Raw genomic sequence first — 19,045 nt, forward strand, 5'->3', positions numbered from 1 at the left:
TCGCCTGAAATATTCATACAAATAGAAAATATCTCCCGAGTAAAAAAATAAATGCTGCCAAAATTTTATCGCAATTTCTCTCGCACGGGATAGTTATTTTTCTAAATTTCCGTCAAACAAAACATATTTAACTCTAAAACCATAAATTAGTATGTGTTTTACCATCTTACTTCTATGTCCATCATGTTGTACGACGTATCATTAAAGTCTTAATTATTAACCTAGGGGTGGGCGAGAAAGGATGGACCACCAAACAGCTCGGTCTGTCTTTTTCCTTAGTTTCTTTTATCTACATTTATAGTTTAATTTAGTATCCTAGGCAATTCTAAGAAAGACACTCTCGTAAATAGTCTAGTTATAATTCCCGAAAACGTGAGTAATTTTCTTATCCATTTCCGCACAGTACCTCCTAACCCGTATAAAGTCCGTCGCCGTAGCAACCCGGGAGTACTTTCATCGTTATTCAATAGGGTAGGCTACCAGTAAAGAGTTTTCTCTTTGTGAAATGTTCACGGCCTTGCGGGTTCGTTGACATGGAAACTTATGATAATGAACACTTCGAAGAATATTTTTAATAATTATTATTTTTTTTATTCCAGGGTGTGTGGAGGTTAGTGCAATCCCACACGTCCCATATATGGCTCCATGATAACTCAACACAGTGACAATTCAACACACATTTAAAAAGTGATATAAAGTCATTAGAAACGATGAAAAAAAAAATTTAAACCTAACCTAACTTACATAACCCAGTTAATATTTTTTTTGTTTCATCACTTTCCAAGACTTTATATAACTTTTTAAAGATGCGATGAATTATCATTTTGATGATTTATCCGGTCACCCCCATATATAAATATACACATTGATTGTACAGTACATATGTCAATATAACTTTTTTTTAATTACAAGTCGGAAAATTCATAAAAAAAACAGTAATAATGTGAATAAATATTTTTTTTATTTTTCAAATAACAATTATACGAATACAATGAACTTTACGAGATACAAGAAAGTCCAAAAATAGATTTTTTTAAATTGGCAATTAAGGACAACTATGTAGGGCGTAGTCTTGAGTGAGCTTGGGCCCAGTGCTCACTCAGGAGTGGCGCTTGGTGCTGGTAGGCTGCGGTCACCAACGTGTTGGCGGAAGCCATTAGCGGCATCCTGGCTCCAGTGACCCGGTGTCTCATCAGGCCGACAAATCCATTCAGTCCTAGTTCCGTAAACATTGTCGATGCGCTGCTGTATCTTCTGCATCCAAATATGATTTGGAGTTGTTCTATTGATCAAGTTCGGTAGTGACACCATCGGCCGTTGTTCCAGGTATTTTGAACGATCAATCTCAGGCTCTGATGAGCCAAGTGATTTGTTCAGTAACGTCCGTATCGCCTGTTTCCAAACATTTTAAATGGCCCCGCCCACTTTCATATACAATAAAATGACATCAAAGTAAAAACTTTCATTATTATATTAATATTGACTAATTTATTATTGTATTTACTATTAATGCATATTTTTTTTAAATACATAAATCGATATTTTTTTAAACAAACTTACCTAATATGTTAAAAATAAAGTGTCACCTTGACTCTAATGTCACCGTGTCTTGTCGCGAATATTTTTCACTCTGTCGACATTTTTAATAACTAGTCATTTACTGAGGAAAGCTTAATCCAGTAGTTTGGCTTCCTTAAATTGGTTGATGGCTCAGACGTCACCATTCCGTTGGAAAGAGCGTAGTTGTGCGTCTGAGCAGTGTTGAGCCAAAAATTCGGTTCAACAGTTGATCAGTATGATTGGGAACAACGGCCGTTAATCTCACATGTATGCAGGCCGGTACAGAATGCGTTGAACTATGATTTAAAAAAAATATTACTGCATTTGCAAAATCTACCGTAATATTGTATCGGGTTTATGGCAACCCCTATTTTTAGAATTCGTCACCCTGGCTGGACAGTTTTCTAACTTCGCTTTACTTTGTTCTGAGATATGAGGTGTCAAAGTTTGCAAAGACGATTTCTTTTTACCTATTTACCAAGCAAAGCCTAACTACATTTTCCGAATGCCCTTCCAAGACTTGCCAGGACGTATATAAATATTTTCCTTTAAAATATGTTATACTTAAATACTGTATACAAGATTAAATCAGAAATTGTTCAATAAATTATGATAATTCGTCATTGTCAACTATGACACCTCAGAACACGGTAAGGCAAAGTTAGAACCCTTTTCAACCAAAGTGACAAACTACACTGCGTCCCGTAACAATAAACAAACAAAATAGCGATTGCAAAATTTTCAAAATGATGTTAGAACCTTGTAAAATAAAAGTTTTGAAAGCTTGATGTTAGAACTTCGTTATACAAGTATCGATAAAAATACAACCCAGGTGGCTCTGAAAATTATGTTGGCAATAGAAATAAGCAAAATAAATGGTTCTGCATTTAAAGGTAATTTTTGAAAATAATCGTCAGTTAGAACCTTGTCCAATCAAGGTGACGAATTGCTGCGAGACCAAATGAAATGGGGACTTACCAGATTTGACATGAACACAGAACTCATACAGATGCATTGCTTACATACAGAATTTTTCAAATTTGTTATACAAAATTTAATCAAAGAAAGTTTTGACGGCCTACGTGGTCGAGTGGTAACGCTCTCGAGGTCGCGGGTTCAAATCCCGGTGTGCTTGTTATTTCACAAATTATTCATTAGAAATAATATATATTATATTTGCGGCACATTCAAGAGTGGAGAATACTCTCAGTATCGCTCTGGTGGAAGACCACCAATCAGAATTGAAAAGTTGCTTAAAATGGCTTTGGCCGTATTTGGTGACTAGATCTGATTAGCCAGGTACTTCCTTTCAGCCTCACAACGTACCACAATTAGGGATGCCATAGTGTCACTAGCTCCACGCGGTTAGGAGCAGTTGCCACATAAAAAAAAAAACAATTTATTTAACAACTGTCCATCGTGCTGTAGAAAACGATTGATTGGTAAAGAGCTTATCGTCGGGGGTTTTCGTATTGTGTTTTATACTAGGCGTTTTCTTGCTTTGATAATAAATAATTGGACCATTTTCTTATAGCACCGTTTCTATGAAAAAATTGCATTCGATTACGCGTGTGTTTTCATACGTGACAAGTAAAAACATTCATGTTTGTAACACAGCGCCATCTGTTGGACGGAAAAGCAACAGGCGCTATTATTTCTATAACTGCAGACACAGCAACACGTGGCGGGGTACAGCTAGTTATTTTTATAAATACTTTCAGCTTCACAAATCTTACACTTATAAATATTCATTTTAATAATTGCTTACAATTTAATTTGGAATTATCATAGAATTTCTCAAATTTCAAAGTTCATGTTCTATTCAAGTTCTGTTGTTATCCAAATACTGTGAAGTAATAGGTTCATGATTAAATAAAACAGAACTTGAATAGAACCTTCACAAAGCTTGAAAAGCTTGAAAGCTTGAAATTTGATTTTTTCAGAGAATTTGAACAATCTTCAAATTTCAAAGTTAATTTTCAAATTCTGTGAAGGTTCTTTTATTATTTCAGTTAAATCAAGTAACGGCTATAGTGATATAATAACAAAACTGGAAAATGAACGTTACAATTTGATGAATTGTTCAAATTCCATGAAACATTCTAAGGACGGGTTGCTTCGAAAAATTTGAATAATTCATCAAATTTCAACATTCATTTTTATGTTATGTGAAAGATTTTTTCTGTTTTTATTTCAGTTCTGTCGAGTAACTAGCCTATAATGATACAATAACAGAACTTGAATAGGCCTTTCACAGAACCCGAAAATGAACGTTGAAATTTGATGAATTGTTCAAATTCTCCAAAACAAACCATCTTAAATGTATTTAACATTCGAATTTTCATGTTATGGGGAGAAAAAAAACCCATATTAATTCATTCTATCATCCTTGTAGGTAAACAAAAAAACTGGACACCCCTGAAGGATTACACGCAATGGTAATAATACAGTTTCCCATTTTCTCTGGAAATTCCGATGTGCAAAAGTAAAAAGAGCGTTTTAAGGAGAATTACGTCTTTTTCACCCCCTGAGTCATCCCCTACCAACGCTTTCATGTTATTCTATGAATTTCAAATAAATATCTGTGTTAAAAAAACATCGTATGAGTTGTAGCCCCATGTACACGTAGGACGGGTTGTTTCACGGAATTTAAACAATTCATCAAATTTCAAAGTGGATTTTCATGATCTGTGAAGGTTCTATTATTATTTAATCACTGGCCAGGGGCTTCACAATACTGACATAATAACAGAACTAGAATAGAACCTTCACAGAACTTGAAAATCAACATTGAAATTTGATGAATTGAATTGTTCAAATTCTTCAAACAACCCGTCCTTAATGACCGTTTGGGTGTTAAGTTGGTCGATATTCGATTAACTACTGTCCTCGTGGAAGACAACTGTTCAGAATCGAAATGTTGCTTTTTATCCTTGTTTAGTGACTAGAATATCCATGTACTACCCAACCTCCCTCTTCTGCAGCTGATCCCCCTCACTTTCAACCTCACCACATATTCCTATTATTATAATGCCGTCGTTCCAATGTTTTAGATGGGTTAAGTAAATGTTTTTTTCTCAGTATATAACAGCCATTTCAGTAGTACTTATGTAAATATATATTTTTTTTATGTGAATATCGTAGAAGTCTCCCAACCATCTGGTGCCAGTAAGACTATGGTATCACCAATTGGGGTATGTTGTAAGGCTGGAGGTAGTGGGGAGGGGAAGGAGATTGCAAAGAGGTAGGTGGGGAAGTACCTGGCTATTCAGATCTGGTCACCAAACATGGCTGAAGCCATTTCAATTTTGAACGGTGATCTTACACCAGGGCGATACTGACAGTATCTTTCACTCTGGAACGTGCCGCAAGTATACTCTACTTAAGTAGCGCCCTTCGTAGCAGCCGGACGCGTCATGCCGTCTTCCAACCGCTTTGTGTTTTTTTTTAGTATTTTCAAGGGAAATGAGGCAACATCCCTTTGAAATTATTTTAAAAATCAGTGAATCAACATTTTAAATTAACTTACCAATTAGTAATCAGAACTTTATAGTAATGTGATTAGAGTGCAGTGTGTTAAAAATAAATAATCGAAAATTGTGCTAAAAAATATTCGAAATTCGTTGAAGTTGAACTTGGGACGAGAATCGTAACTGTAGGTACGCCAGATGTTTTCAATGGAATTCTTGGAAACTCTGAAAGCCCTAACAAGTGCCCAGGATAATTTATTATCCCGACCGTCGCCTTTTATTGCGGGCACATTGTAACACTAACAACACAAACAACACAAACATAATCACCAGGAACAAGATTACATGGAGATGGACCTGCCGAACGTCACAGCGGTGCTGCCAAGGTTTGTTATCTATGTGAGGATACTGTGACAGCGCTTAATTAGAAGCAGACACATACCTGGACGGATGACGAACCTCGTGCTGGCACTGTTGGTGGGCGCGGTGCACTCTTTCGCTGCAGCAGCTGGTCCAGTTTCCTCACCACCTAGGATTCTTGCTGCAGATTCTCCATCTTCGTGTCACCTGTTTCTGTACTACATTCTATTTAACTTAATTTCAATTTATTTTTGTAATATTTATATTTTTTTGTAATACCTGCATTAACTGTAAAGCGCCCCTGAGGTGATACCTCACAAAAGCAGCGCTATACAAACCATCGAATAAATAAATAAATAAATTGAAATGATTAAATTGTGAAATAACACACATAACATTTACTTGTGCACGCCGGAATTTGAACCCGTGACCTTCGATCACAGAGACCGTCATAAGATGTTTTATAGTGTGTTTTTACGCGATTTTAGCTGGACACTTTCTTTGTAATTATTACATTAACCGGTTCAGTCCCAATTACTCCCACAGGCGGACCAATCACATGTAATTTTAATGGCAACAAAATTTCATGGCAGCGAGTGTGTCAAAGCAATAAGCCACGAAAAATTGCAATACTTTTGCCTTATTTCCTCTAGGTTTAATAGAGTTCATTAAAATGTTTCACCAGTAAGAACGTCTGTGAACGTGGATGAAACAATTTGCGTTAAAAAATAATCTTTCAAGAACCAGAATGTTCCAAAATAAAGCGTTTTGTTATTCAACCCTTTCAGAATATTTCTGGTAAAATATTTACCGCAAAAAAAAAACTATCTCCATGCGTCAACTCGACACTCCGAGTTAGCAATCTGTGCTGTTAGACCGAATTAAGTTCTTATTATTTTGCGTTGGTTAAGACGAGACCATACACTAAAATAAATCCAGAATCTTAACGACGTAAGTGAGGCAGCCGTGCACAAAAATATGCGACGCGCGGTCCTGGTGTATTGCACAGTCCTGCGGTTGAATTTACCCTATCAAATCTCTAAAATAAAGTTCGAATCTTAACGACATAAATTATGAAGAAGTGTAAAAACAATAATCAACGCGCGGCCCGGTGTAATGGACAGACTTATGGTCGACTTTGCCTTAGCAGCAGAAAATCGATCTTTCCGTAGGGCTTATTTGAATTATTTCTCATGAACGTATTACTAAAATCTCAAACGTTTCTAGAAGAATCCCTCGGAAAGTTACTAATTCATCGTATAGAAAAATAAAATCAGCTACTTACCGCTAATTTTATAGTTGAAAAACGTTTTGTAAATTTTTTAAACCGTTTTACATGAATTATTCGAATTATAAGGTCCCGTTTTAATTAATCTTAAATATAAATAACTTACATTCTTAGGGTTCCCTCTAGAAACATTTGTGATTTTAGTAATACGTTCATCAGAAATAATTAAAATGTGAGCGTCGCGCAAACCCATGTTATTAGAGTCTTATGTCGCCTTAAGTCAGGTGTGGTGCTGTATTTCTACCGCTCGGTACTTTATCGCTAGTGTCGTATCGTGAGGACATCCCTCCATTCTTGAGTTCCGGGGTACTGACTGCCTCCATGAATTCTTTATCAATACTTAAGGACTAATACATTTCTGTCTGGGAAACGTTCGTACTGTGCTACCTGTCTGGAAACTGTGGACACCTGCCTGGATTGCAGTTTTTCACTTATTTCCTCGGGTTCTCATTGAATATTGGAGGGGTAACGAGTAACGATCATGCCCGTTCAATCCTCTATGCACGGAATAATCCGACGGAGTTGCAATGCTTCGCATTCTCGAATGTTATTACCAAGATTTTTCTGTAGCAGTTTTAACAACGGAAATGCCTATTATCTATAATTTCATTAAGAGTACACGGAGAAAACATACTGACAAAAAATATTTGTAATTTATTAATAATCTCCTCAAATTATTCTTAAATCTGGTTAAAAAACGGGACTGAATAGAGTGTAACGTAATTTGAGTGTAATTTGTTTGTAGAACCTAGTCTCTTGACCACGAAGGACATTCTGGTAGGAACCAACCATAGACATATGAATATTAGTAGACCTGCCCTAAGTGATTAAAAGCGTATTATCCCCACTCCCCATACCGGTTCCATTGAGCCGGCTGGGCTCGCGTACGGCCTCAAGTGATATTTGAAAACGTGACGTCATCATTCTTGTGCGAACTATGGTCGAGGCATCATCGGTTCATTTTACGAAATAACACGGCAAAATGTTTACTTGTACTATGAAAACTGGTAAAAATAGATGCGAAAAAAGAGAATAAACCCAATTGTCGTATTACATTCCATAAATAAGCATTATTTTACTTTATTTTAAGCATATTCACATCGTATAATATGAATCAGTTGTTACTATCACATCGAGAAACGTCTGGACGCGAAACACAAAGCTGGTTGGTTGCTGGGAAGTAAATTATGAACATTTATAAAAGTGTCTTAACTAAATACTCTGAAACTAACTACGACTCTGAATATAGAAGCTGCCTTACTTTGCCGAATTTGGACTTCGCAAATTTGTTCATAACGTGGCGAGTAATTTGCGCTCCCATGTAAAAATGTCTATTCATTCAAAGCAGATTTTAATTTTAAGAAGTAAATGGTGATATTATAATGCGAGATGCCTATTTACTGTCAGATTGATTTATTGACGAATCACAGTCATCTTCACTCCCTTCGTTCTTCAACAGTTGATTTTACCCCTCGTCTTTATCTTCTCGTCTATTAATTCCTATGAATTCCTATGTCTGTGGAACCAACCGATTTCTCATTACGAGACCAAACAGTAAACACCTTATAATGTGGAATAATACTATACTATATTCGTCCTTGTCTACAAAATAATAATAAAGTTGAAATAAAAAAATAAAAATAGGTGAATTTTTTTTTTTCGTTTTTCTGTTCTACCGGACACGTTCTGCACTTTGCGTAATTTTGCCTCCAGCTGAAGATAATCTGCGTTTTTCTTGTTAACAATATATTATGCAAAATAGTAGTTGCTCGGTTCGTACACCTGAAGACAATCCACAATATGTGCATAATAATGACGGTGTCGGATTTGCATCTTGAATTATAGAACCGTGGCGAAGTTTCATCAACGATGAAACTTGCATAACTGGAATGTTTATACGAGTAGTTTAGTGATAGGTTCAACCCGGCTTCGGTTTACGAACAGCCAATACATCTACAACCTATTTTCCAATTATTTTTGAAAGTTGTTATTTCGAACGCTCACGGATTGTAGTGACGGCGGCATTTGAAAAACTATACCAAAATTCAAACAAATTCAAAAAAGTCTCCCAACTGAAAAGTTCCTCGTGAATGCATCTCCATAATACCGTAATGGATTTTTATGTCTACACGAAGTAAAATGAGTGTTGCTAATTTATTAAGAGTCTCTAATTATTGGTAATCCGGTATTAGTCCGGGATTGCAGGCCGTTTGCTGATAGACTTTTAATTTTTTATATATGTGTTCATGCACCTGTATTTGCCTTGAATATAATGGTGAAATGCGAAAATATTATGGTACATATACATATGGTATTGCGAATCGAAACGCGAACAGAGCCAACTGTAAGCGACGTTTCGCGCTATTTGACGTTGCTTCGTTCCTTGCGTAGCATTAAGATCTTTATGAACATGTGTTCCGACTTCGTCATAATTAATTCGTATTTCAATAAAAGTTTATCGGGAAAACTATTTATTTATTCGTTAAAAGCCTGCAATCCCGATTTTTACCAGATTACCAACAACTTGAAAAGATTCTTAAGAGGAAGCTAGAAGCCAAAAATGTGTATATTCTTGGGATACCTTACATTGTAGGTAATAAGCTTTAAAATCGCTTGACAAACAGAGTCTACAAACGTTCGATTTCAAGCACAAAACTGGTTTTTATTTATTTTGTAAATAATTTTATAAGAAAGCAAAAAAGTTAATCATGTGAAACTGTCACAGATAATCTTAGCTATAATACTGTATTTTTTAAAAGTTGTTTCCTTTACGCGTTCATACATTTCTAAGGAAAAAAAAATTTTTTTCGTCGTTTATATTTGTATTTTTTATTGAATAATTTATTATATTATCTGTATTCTACTCAAACGAAACGATAGGAAAACCTTCAATTTATCTAAAGCCTATTTTTTGGTAGGTATTCATACACCAATTCGTTATTTATTTATTACACGCCCTAGTGGTATTTTCTTTAAAAAAATACAAGCATTTTGTATCAGAGTAAACACTTAAAAATTAATACAATAAAGAAGAATGTAAACATAATGGCAAAAATGAATCCTCACCCATATAATTGAGTTTAAAAGATTCAACAAAACAAAATAGTAGAAGCGGAGAAGTTATATGGGTACATAGGTCTATTTGTGTCTAGAAGAATAAAAGTGATAGAATATACAAAATTTATACTGATTAGTTTTCAAATGAAATATATCACCCAGATCAGAATATTTGTTTCCGAGATTGTGAAGTCTCGGAATCGGAGAATTTTGGTATAAATATAAATTAGCATTACTATTTTTTCTCCGTGAGCAACTGTTTCAACGCAACTGTCTCTGCAACTAAAGTCTCTCGTCTGCGGACGCCCTTATTATTTTTTGTATAGTCAGTCACATGAATTCTATTTTTGACAATTTGTTTGCCGAATGATTTATTATATGGTCTGATTAATTTGTCACATTGAAATCTGATTTTATTGAAGCAAAAATCCACAAATGTTTGTTGACTCAATCCATCACAATTCCGTACAATTTCATTTTTATCTAAACAATTTTACAAATTCCACCTCTCTTGCAAAATCATAGAAAACTATGAATCATCGAAATACGTGTATTTCAGCGACAGAGAGTATGTATTGCTCTTTTAATATTCAAAACAGAAAATACCTATTTGATGCGAAAATTCTCCGTTCCTTTGTTTTTGCTGCTTCAGTTAACAGACAAATATTTCTGCTTTATCCACTGGAGCGATTTTTGGCATATTATGCTAAGTTTGCAAAAACGGTTCGACCGATCGCTTGTCAAAATATGCCAAATTTATAGAACCTAAAATTTGGGTTAAATGGTGAAATCTGATTCATTGACTCTAAACCTCAGTAAGCAGTTTCATATGTTTGCATATTAATATTTTGACAATGGTATTAATTGAGGTATGGTAAATGTATATATCTATATGACACAAAATCGCTCAAGTGGTAAGAACTCGTCTTCTATCACACGATTGACGAGCTGCTATTAGCAGTTTAGCGGGACTTCGTTGTATTTAATTAATCCATGTCTTAGAATTCCATATTTCTATTTTATATTCTGTCACCCTCTAATTTATGTATGTTTAGTTAAAAATTGAATAAAACTCGTTTAAGGCGATGCACTACGTCGTGTAATATCTTAAATTGAGCTGCTATCAATAACAACCCTTACGTAGATGGCGATAAGGTTTAAATTCACGCTTAACACCATCCGCCTGTTTTGATTTATGCAAGAAAAAAACATGGCCAAAAAGTGCCTTTTATTTTAATTTGTGGATGTTCAGGCATAAATATTCAATTTTTTCCGATCATTTTATAAATAACTTAATTTACCACATTATACAATAAAATCATAACCGAAAATGGGTTCGTAAGTAGGAAATTTTGAACTTCAAAGCAGTTGTCATAGGCCTATATATTTTTTTTTTCTGGGCTTATAAAAAGACTTACACAAAAAAATACTCGATTATTTCAAATGTCAAGATGTATTCTACTTGCAGTATTTAATTAAAGCATCTGAAACATTTCTAGGCGACCAAATTTTCAAACCAAAAACACATGATTTTGCATTACTACGTGTGGCATCGCCTTAATTTTATTGTTTTGAACTTTTCAGTGTCTTGAGAACTGCTGTTGCATATCACTGTACCCGCTGTCAAATAAAAAACACACATTCTGTAAAGTTCTTTCGCCATAATCTCGCTTTGCATGCGAATCTGTAAGTCGGGCATTGAACCCGGGACCGATTTTGACATGATTTATCTCCCGTCGCGGTTCACATCTCGTCGCGACATTTTTTTTGGCACGGCCATTTTTTGCGACCAATAGAAATTTATTCCGCATAATCTCGCTTAGGCCCGGCTACTCAATGAGTGCTAACCGATGAGTTACTTCAAAGCAGTTTGTATCTAGTGCATTATGTAATGCCCGTTAATTTATTTATTTATTTATTTATTTATTTATTGGATGATTTATATAGCGCCGCTTTTGTGAGATATCACCTCAGGGGCGCTTAACAGTTAATGCAGATATTACAAAAAAAATATAAATATTACAAATTGAAATTGAAATTAAGTTAAATAAAATGAAGTACAGAAACAGGTGACACGAAGATGGAGAATCTGCTGCAAGAATCCTATGTGGTGAGGAAAAGGAAAGGATAATGTTAGTTCTTATCTATTTACTAACTAAGAAAACATCATGCAATTTCCCCTGCTAATTTATTAAGAATCTCTTCAAATTATTCACAATCCGATTAAAAACGGGATTGCAGGACTTTAACGCATGAATTGACAGGTTTCATACTAAACTTTCAGTAAAACCCGAGTAAATAGGCCTCCAAGAAGCTGGGCGTCTTGTACAGGGCTAGGAGATTCTTCAACAGTGACCAGCTGCTGACCCTGTACAAGTATCAAGTCCGCCCAACTATTGAATTTGGGAGCCACCTTTGGGCTGGTGCCCCAAAATACTTAATAAACCTGCTTGAATCTGTGCAAAGGAGAGCGATCCTTCTGATTGACAATCCGTTGTTAACAGACCGATTGTCTTCTCTAATGCATAGACGCAATGTAGGCATGCTATGTCTGTTCTACAGGTATTTCAATGGAGCCTGCTCCAAGGAGCTAGCAGCATTGATTCTTGATGCACCGGTGCACGCGCGCGAAACTCAACGGACACGAGCTGAACACCCGTTCACGGTTGACGTTGGCTTCATGAGAACGGGCCGTTTTATTATGAACACGTGTTCCGATATATTATGAATGTATTAAAATTTTACTAGGAAACGGCCTGCTATCCCGATTTTAACAGGATTTAAATAAATCGGCAATACTCCTTTTTCTCTATGTAAGAGAGCGAAGATGAAATGCCACACAACACTCTCTAGACCAGGGGTCTCCAAACTACGGCCCGCGGGCCGTATCCGGCCCGCCAGTGTCTTCCATCCGGCCCGCTACATCTAATGACAAGTGTCATCAAGGACCCGTGACAGCTAATTTATTTATTTATTTATTTATTAATCTTAAGTTAGCTCACATCTTCGTGTGTGCTAATAGTTTTATAAACATATAAACATGTACATTGTTTGGCAAACATAATCTTTCTTTAAATATTTCAATAAAGTCACAAAAAAAGAAACATTAATAATTGAGATAGACATATATTTTCTTAATTCATTTTTGAACTAACTAATTTTAATTAACTAATAATTTTTTTTCATGGCTAAGACCTTGCTCAGAAGGGGCGAAAACGCCGCGAATTTTTTGGTGCGAATAAATAAATATGCTCGTTGGCACCAATACATTGCCGCCACAAATATCGCGCGAATATATCAAGAGGATTTTTTTGAAAAATCTTTATTTGATTCGCAATGATATCAAGGTCTGAGAAACGAGTATCAAAAATATCTTCAAAGCTACGTTATCTAAAGCTATATTTTCATCCCTGAAAATTCTATTGTCTACCCCCCCCCCCCCCTCCCTAGGACAGAAAATATGGGTGTCTAGAAATTAAAACGGTTTTGGCCCTCCGAACTCACTGGAGTAGTCAATGTGGCCCTCCGGCTGAAAAGTTTGGAGACCCCTGCTCTAGACCATAGATGATAATATAAACAAAGGAGAAATACAATGTTGCCAGCATGATTCACTTGTACTACTGCAAATCTCAGCGCTCCGCCTTTGTTTCCTTCTATACACCAAACTAATAACTTGTGTTGGCTCAAAACCTAGATCACAAGGCCGGGATACGCATTCAGAGCAGCCTCCTAACCTGTATGGGATTTTACAAAAAAATTCGATTTAAAAATTTATTCTTATTTATTAAAATATCTCATAAACAAATGTTTTTGTTAATTTAAAAAACTAAATAAAAATATTTTTTTTGAGGTTTCCATACAAGTTAGGAGGCTGATTTGATACAGTTTCCCGGCCTTGTGATTCTAGGAGGTTTTGGTTGGCTTCGCCGCTTTGATAGTTCTTGCAGTTCGATCATAGCTCGGCGACAGTCGGCTTGCCATCTATCCCTATGTTTCTATTATATATGAATCTACAGCTGCCGTAAGTAACATTTTTTTTTACTTTGAGTGATAATTTCATTTCATTTCATTTCATTTTATTAACGCCTAGAAGGCTTTTACATATACATGTTATGGGTTTTGTTGTTCAGTAGCATTATAAAATATTTTAATTACATAGCATAATAAATTGAGTATGAACTTACATAACAATGTGTAGGGTTATTGTTATGGTGTTATTATTTTATAAACATAAGCAAGCAAAGTTTATTGTACAAAGTAGGTACGTCGGTTGAATATTTTACAGAACATAGGTTAAACTAATACATAAACTTGAGAAAAATATAACAGATATAGGTAGGTAGTTAAGTAGATACAATTCAAGTATATAGTTACGGTGTTATTGGAATTTGGACAATGAGTTCGATAAGTTTATATAAATGTGTAGTTACAAGAGTACAATGATGTAAGTAGGTAATACACACAAGACAAGTAAGTTTGTTATTATTATTATTAAGATAAACACTACAGTTTGTTGTAAACCATCTTTGTAATCATCAATCTTTATTTTGCCCGATTGGGAATTTTACAAAACAAAGCTTAGTTAATGAAACAATAAAATATGCGTTTGAAAAAAAAAATTATGAATCTGTTACAAACATTCTAGTATACTGTATTTTAGTTTGTATACTGATTGGTGATGATAAACATCAATTGAGCTATACTTATTACCGAGTATGTGAAGTCTTTGAATAGGTGAGTTTTGAAAATAATTGTTAGCAGATATGGGAACATTATATAGAGCGGTCTGTCGAGTGTCGCGCGTAGGTACACGGAGCGATATAAGACTCGTCAAATCAATGGCGTCCAGTCTGCCATTCGAAATTTTGAAAAGAGATACTAAGTCGCACACTGTGCGTCTCAATGATAAATCGGTTAAATTTAGTAAGTTCATGAGGAAAGTGTAATTAAGATATTCGTTTGGAATTCCTAATTTATAATTAATAAATCGCAGAAATTTATGTTGCACTCTTTCAATTTTTAATTGGTGAATCTTATAAAATGGAGACCAGATTGTTGAGTTATACTCTAGATTACTTCTAACTAAACCAGTGAATAGCAGTTTGAAGGAATTTATTAATTTAAAATCTTTCGTTGTCCTTAATATAAAACCCAAACATTTCATGGCCTTGTTGGTTATTTCGTTTATATGAGGAACAAATGTTAGTTGCCTGTCAAAAATAATACCAAGATCCTTAATATTCTCAACTCTTTTTAGGAAAATGTTGTTGATGCTATATTGATGCGTAATGGGATTTTTGATTCGGGAAAAAGTTATCGTTTGACATTTATCAATATTGAGAAATAGTTCATTGTGGGTGCACCACTCTTGTAGCCTCACAAGATTAAATTGTAGTACGTAACAGTCATGAATATTTGTAATGGTTTTATAAATTTTGAGATCATCTGCAAATAAGAGAATCATGACTCCATCAAAAACCGTAGTTATATCATTGATAAACAATAAAAATAGTACTGGTCCTAAATGAGACCCCTGTGGGACGCCGGTAAAGACTTCGAACTGGTGTGAATAGTGTGAGTTGAGTTTAACACATATTTTTCTTTTATGCAGATAACTCTCAAACCATCTCAAAATATTCCCTGTTATTCCAAGGGCACTAAGTTTATGTATGAGAATTTTATGTGAGATTTTGTCGAATGCCTTACTAAAGTCAGTATACACTACGTCTGTTTGAAGACGCTTTTGCATTGTATTAAATAGGTATTCCTGATAGATCATCAAGTTTGTAAAAGTAGATCTTTTTGCCATGAAACCATGTTGACGATGTGAAATAACTTTGTTAATCTCAGGCGAGAGTTTAGAAAGCAGAGGAGATTCAAATAGTTTAGGGATTGACGATTGGATACATATAGGTCTATAGTTAGAGATATCTGATCTATTTCCTTTCTTAAAGATTGGAAATAGAAAACTGGTTTTCCATTTTTGTGGAAAGGTACCAATTTTTAGAGACAAGTTAAAAAGTTTAGTTAGAGGTAATGTTAAAACTGATAAGCATTTTGATAAGAAAATTGGAGGAATGTTATCGGGACCAATATTGGTATTGCAAAATAGTAACAATAATATTTATGATACACTATTCCCAATGAGTTCAATAAAACTCATTTTTGGACAGACAACATACAATTAAAATGAAATTATTTTTAGATAATACCACGAATTTAAAATGGGGTTCAATGAAGAGTGTACATAGATTTTAAATAGACTAGACAGACTAGTTAATAAAGTTGTTCAGAAAATATACTTTGAGAGCTTTTAGCAATGTTGTTTTTTTTGTTTGTTATTGAAAGTTTTAGGTTTCTAGATACAGATAAATAAATATTTATCGTATTGGTCTGGGGGTAAAGTGCGGTAACTGAGGAGGGTGATTCTACATGATTTTAGAAGCAAAAGGATGAAAAACTTTTTTCGAAACTCCAATGTTTTAAGGTATTTTTTATGTTAAAAAATTGTTTTTACGCGAAAATAAATATTCTTCTATGGAAAAATATTTGTTTATGGGACATTTTTATTTTTTTACTTCTACCATTTTGTAGAATAACCTCCCGAAATTAGCGCACTTTACCCCCGGACAACCTGTATTTTCCCTTAAATATCTACACAAACAAATTCTAAAGAATTCGGTTCCATAAGTGCTGTGGCAAATTAATTAAGCAATAATTAATTATCAGCCTGAAACACCCATACAAATTGCAAAAAATTAAAAGATTTACAGAAGGCTTCAGGTTCAATCAAAACTCCGGGACACTATTCTAAGCAGCCTCCTAACTTGTATGGGATTGTACAAAAATTAGCGTTTCAATTTTTGTTTATTCATATTTATTGAATAAAATTAAATAAATTTGTTTTAGTTAGTTTAAAAAAATACAATTTCAGGAGGTTCGCATACAAGTTAGTAGGCTGATTTGATTCCGTGTCCCGGCCTTGTGATCTAGGTGGTTTTGATTCAATTCCCGTCGGCGGCATTTATTTTCTCGGAAGTTTTTTTTCAATTTGTATTGATGTTTCAGGCTGATAATTATTGCTTATAACTTGTTATCCTTTGTGCTTTGCATGAAAACCTTGTCTTATTAGTTCATAATTAAAAATAATAAGTACTGTAGGTTTTAATAAAATTTGTTGTATTTTCTTTTAAATTATCTGAAAATTGTTTGAAAACCCGACCTTCGTAAAATAAAGAGACGAGATGTAACATATGATATCCATATTTGTCTCCTCAACGCTGCGCGATATTTGGTGAATGATTTAAATAGAATCTATTCACCATTATGTTTATTTGCATTATCCATTTCCATTATCATTATTTGCATTAGCAGCTTAACGTACACGTTACCGGCATTATGATTTACATTTACCTGGATTTATTTTAATATTTTATTTTTGTTTTGTGACCCAGATTCTCGTCTTGAGAGATTTAAACCTTTTTGTTCGGAGATTAGGCAAATCTCAGTTTTCTATGATCACATTTATGAGTTGGTTAAAAGCTTTTCAAGAAATGTTGGAAATATTTAAATATAAACATTGAGTACTTGTTTTCAAGGCATTTAAACACTCAATTTTTAAGTGTATTTAATTTAATTTAAAAGATTTTCGTACATTTAAGTATTGGTCGAAAAAACAACGTAAACATAATATCTTGACGGCCGGCGTGGTCTAGTGGTATACGCTTTTGACTACAGATCCGAAGGTCGCGGGTTCGAACCCGGCGTGCGCAAATAAATTTTATTTGATTAATTTGTGTTATTTCACAATTAATTAATTTAAAATAATATATAGTATATTTGCGGCACGTTCCAGAGTGGAAGATACTCTCAGTATCGCCCTGGTGTAAGACCACCATTCAGAATTGAAACGTTGCTTGAAATGGCTTTAGCCGTGTTTGGTGACCAGATCTGAATAGCCAGGTACTTCCCCACCTTCCTCTTCCCCATCTCCCTCCCCTCCCCAATACCCTCAGCCTCACAACATACCCCAATTGGGGATGCCATAGTCTCACTGGCTCCAGACGGGAGCAGTTGGGACTCTTGTGCGGTATTACTGTAAAAAAAAAAAAAAAAAAAAATCTATAGGAGTTCGAAAAAAGAAATACGTATCAAAGATCGTTAAGCACATTCCAAATTGTTTTTAATTATTAAAAATACTAAGGCAAAAGGAATTGAGCATGCTTACATTTCTAGTACTTGAAATACAAAAGGGAGGCCCTTTTATATTAATATTTTTTTCGTTTAATTAGTCAAAGTGGAAAAAAAAATCAAGAGGAAATATGCCTTGTTAAAATTGTATAGTGTGAATCTAATGCTATTTTATCATTTTATTTATCGTTTTAATAGTCAAAGTAGTATATTTTGTCATCTTTGGGGGTGCTGTGTGGATGGTCTTTTAGATGAGAGGAAGGAGTGAACATAGGTCTTGAAGAGACCCATGTTGTAGGAGGAAGGAAATACAGAGGCTGACAAATCGTTTCACAGACGAGCTGTCAAACTCAAAAACTCACGTAACAAATGTCTCCCGTTTACATGTGTTAGGCGCGCGTTTAGTGTATTTCCCGACTATGCATCGTTGCCGAAGGAATCAATGACGCTGAGCATCTTCCATTGAAATACTGTTAGAACAAGGACAGCATACCTTCCCAACGCCTGTGCTCTAATGATTGCAATCCGTTGTCAAGATTGGGGAATGTATCAAACGGACCGTCCGTTTCTGCACAGAGACAAGGTTTTTGGGACTCCAGACCAGAGGTCGCTGCCAAATTCAACAGTGGGTCTCACTTGCGATTTTTACAAGGCGCTATTGCATACTTATATATCATAGAAACTTGTTCCACTATTAGAACGCTATTAGCAGTGCGCGAAGACCGGATTCGGTAGTTTTAGTTAGAGCTTTGGGAGAGTTGGAGGTCAGTTGGGGGTAAAAAAGGGGAACCTATTTTTCGCTTCATGTCTCATCCATACAACAATGGGCCAATGTACAGTACGCCCAGATTCAGAGATTCTAGCTTCGATGGAATCCCCATGCTGGTCAAACACAAGCGCCATACTCTTATAATATATGTAAGCTTGGCCTGTTTCGCCAAATATTATCAGCGTACAGCGCTCATGGGCGACCAGCACTAGATGAAATAAAAAATTGAATTGAATTATTAATCTTAGTTTCACAAAGAGGATAATATTACAAACACAATGTTTGTACGAGACGGTGTATGAATGCTAATGAAGCAAAGAGTGTGTGCCAAGACAGAGTTATTTTTATACT

At 34.9% G+C, this 19,045-nt stretch overlaps 1 protein-coding gene across 1 annotated transcript in view; it reads left to right on the top strand.

Annotated features, from left to right (window-relative positions):
* The window catches only part of LOC149409145 (uncharacterized), a 336,879-nt gene that overhangs the window by 99,827 nt on the left and 218,007 nt on the right, over positions 1-19,045 (top strand). The gene's annotated exons all lie outside the window — the stretch shown is intronic.

The sequence above is a fragment of the Hesperophylax consimilis genome, unplaced genomic scaffold (genome assembly GCF_061612785.1).
Source record: "Hesperophylax consimilis isolate HC1 unplaced genomic scaffold, BYU_Hcon_1.0 scaffold_35, whole genome shotgun sequence".
Lineage (NCBI taxonomy): Eukaryota > Metazoa > Arthropoda > Insecta > Trichoptera > Limnephilidae > Hesperophylax > Hesperophylax consimilis.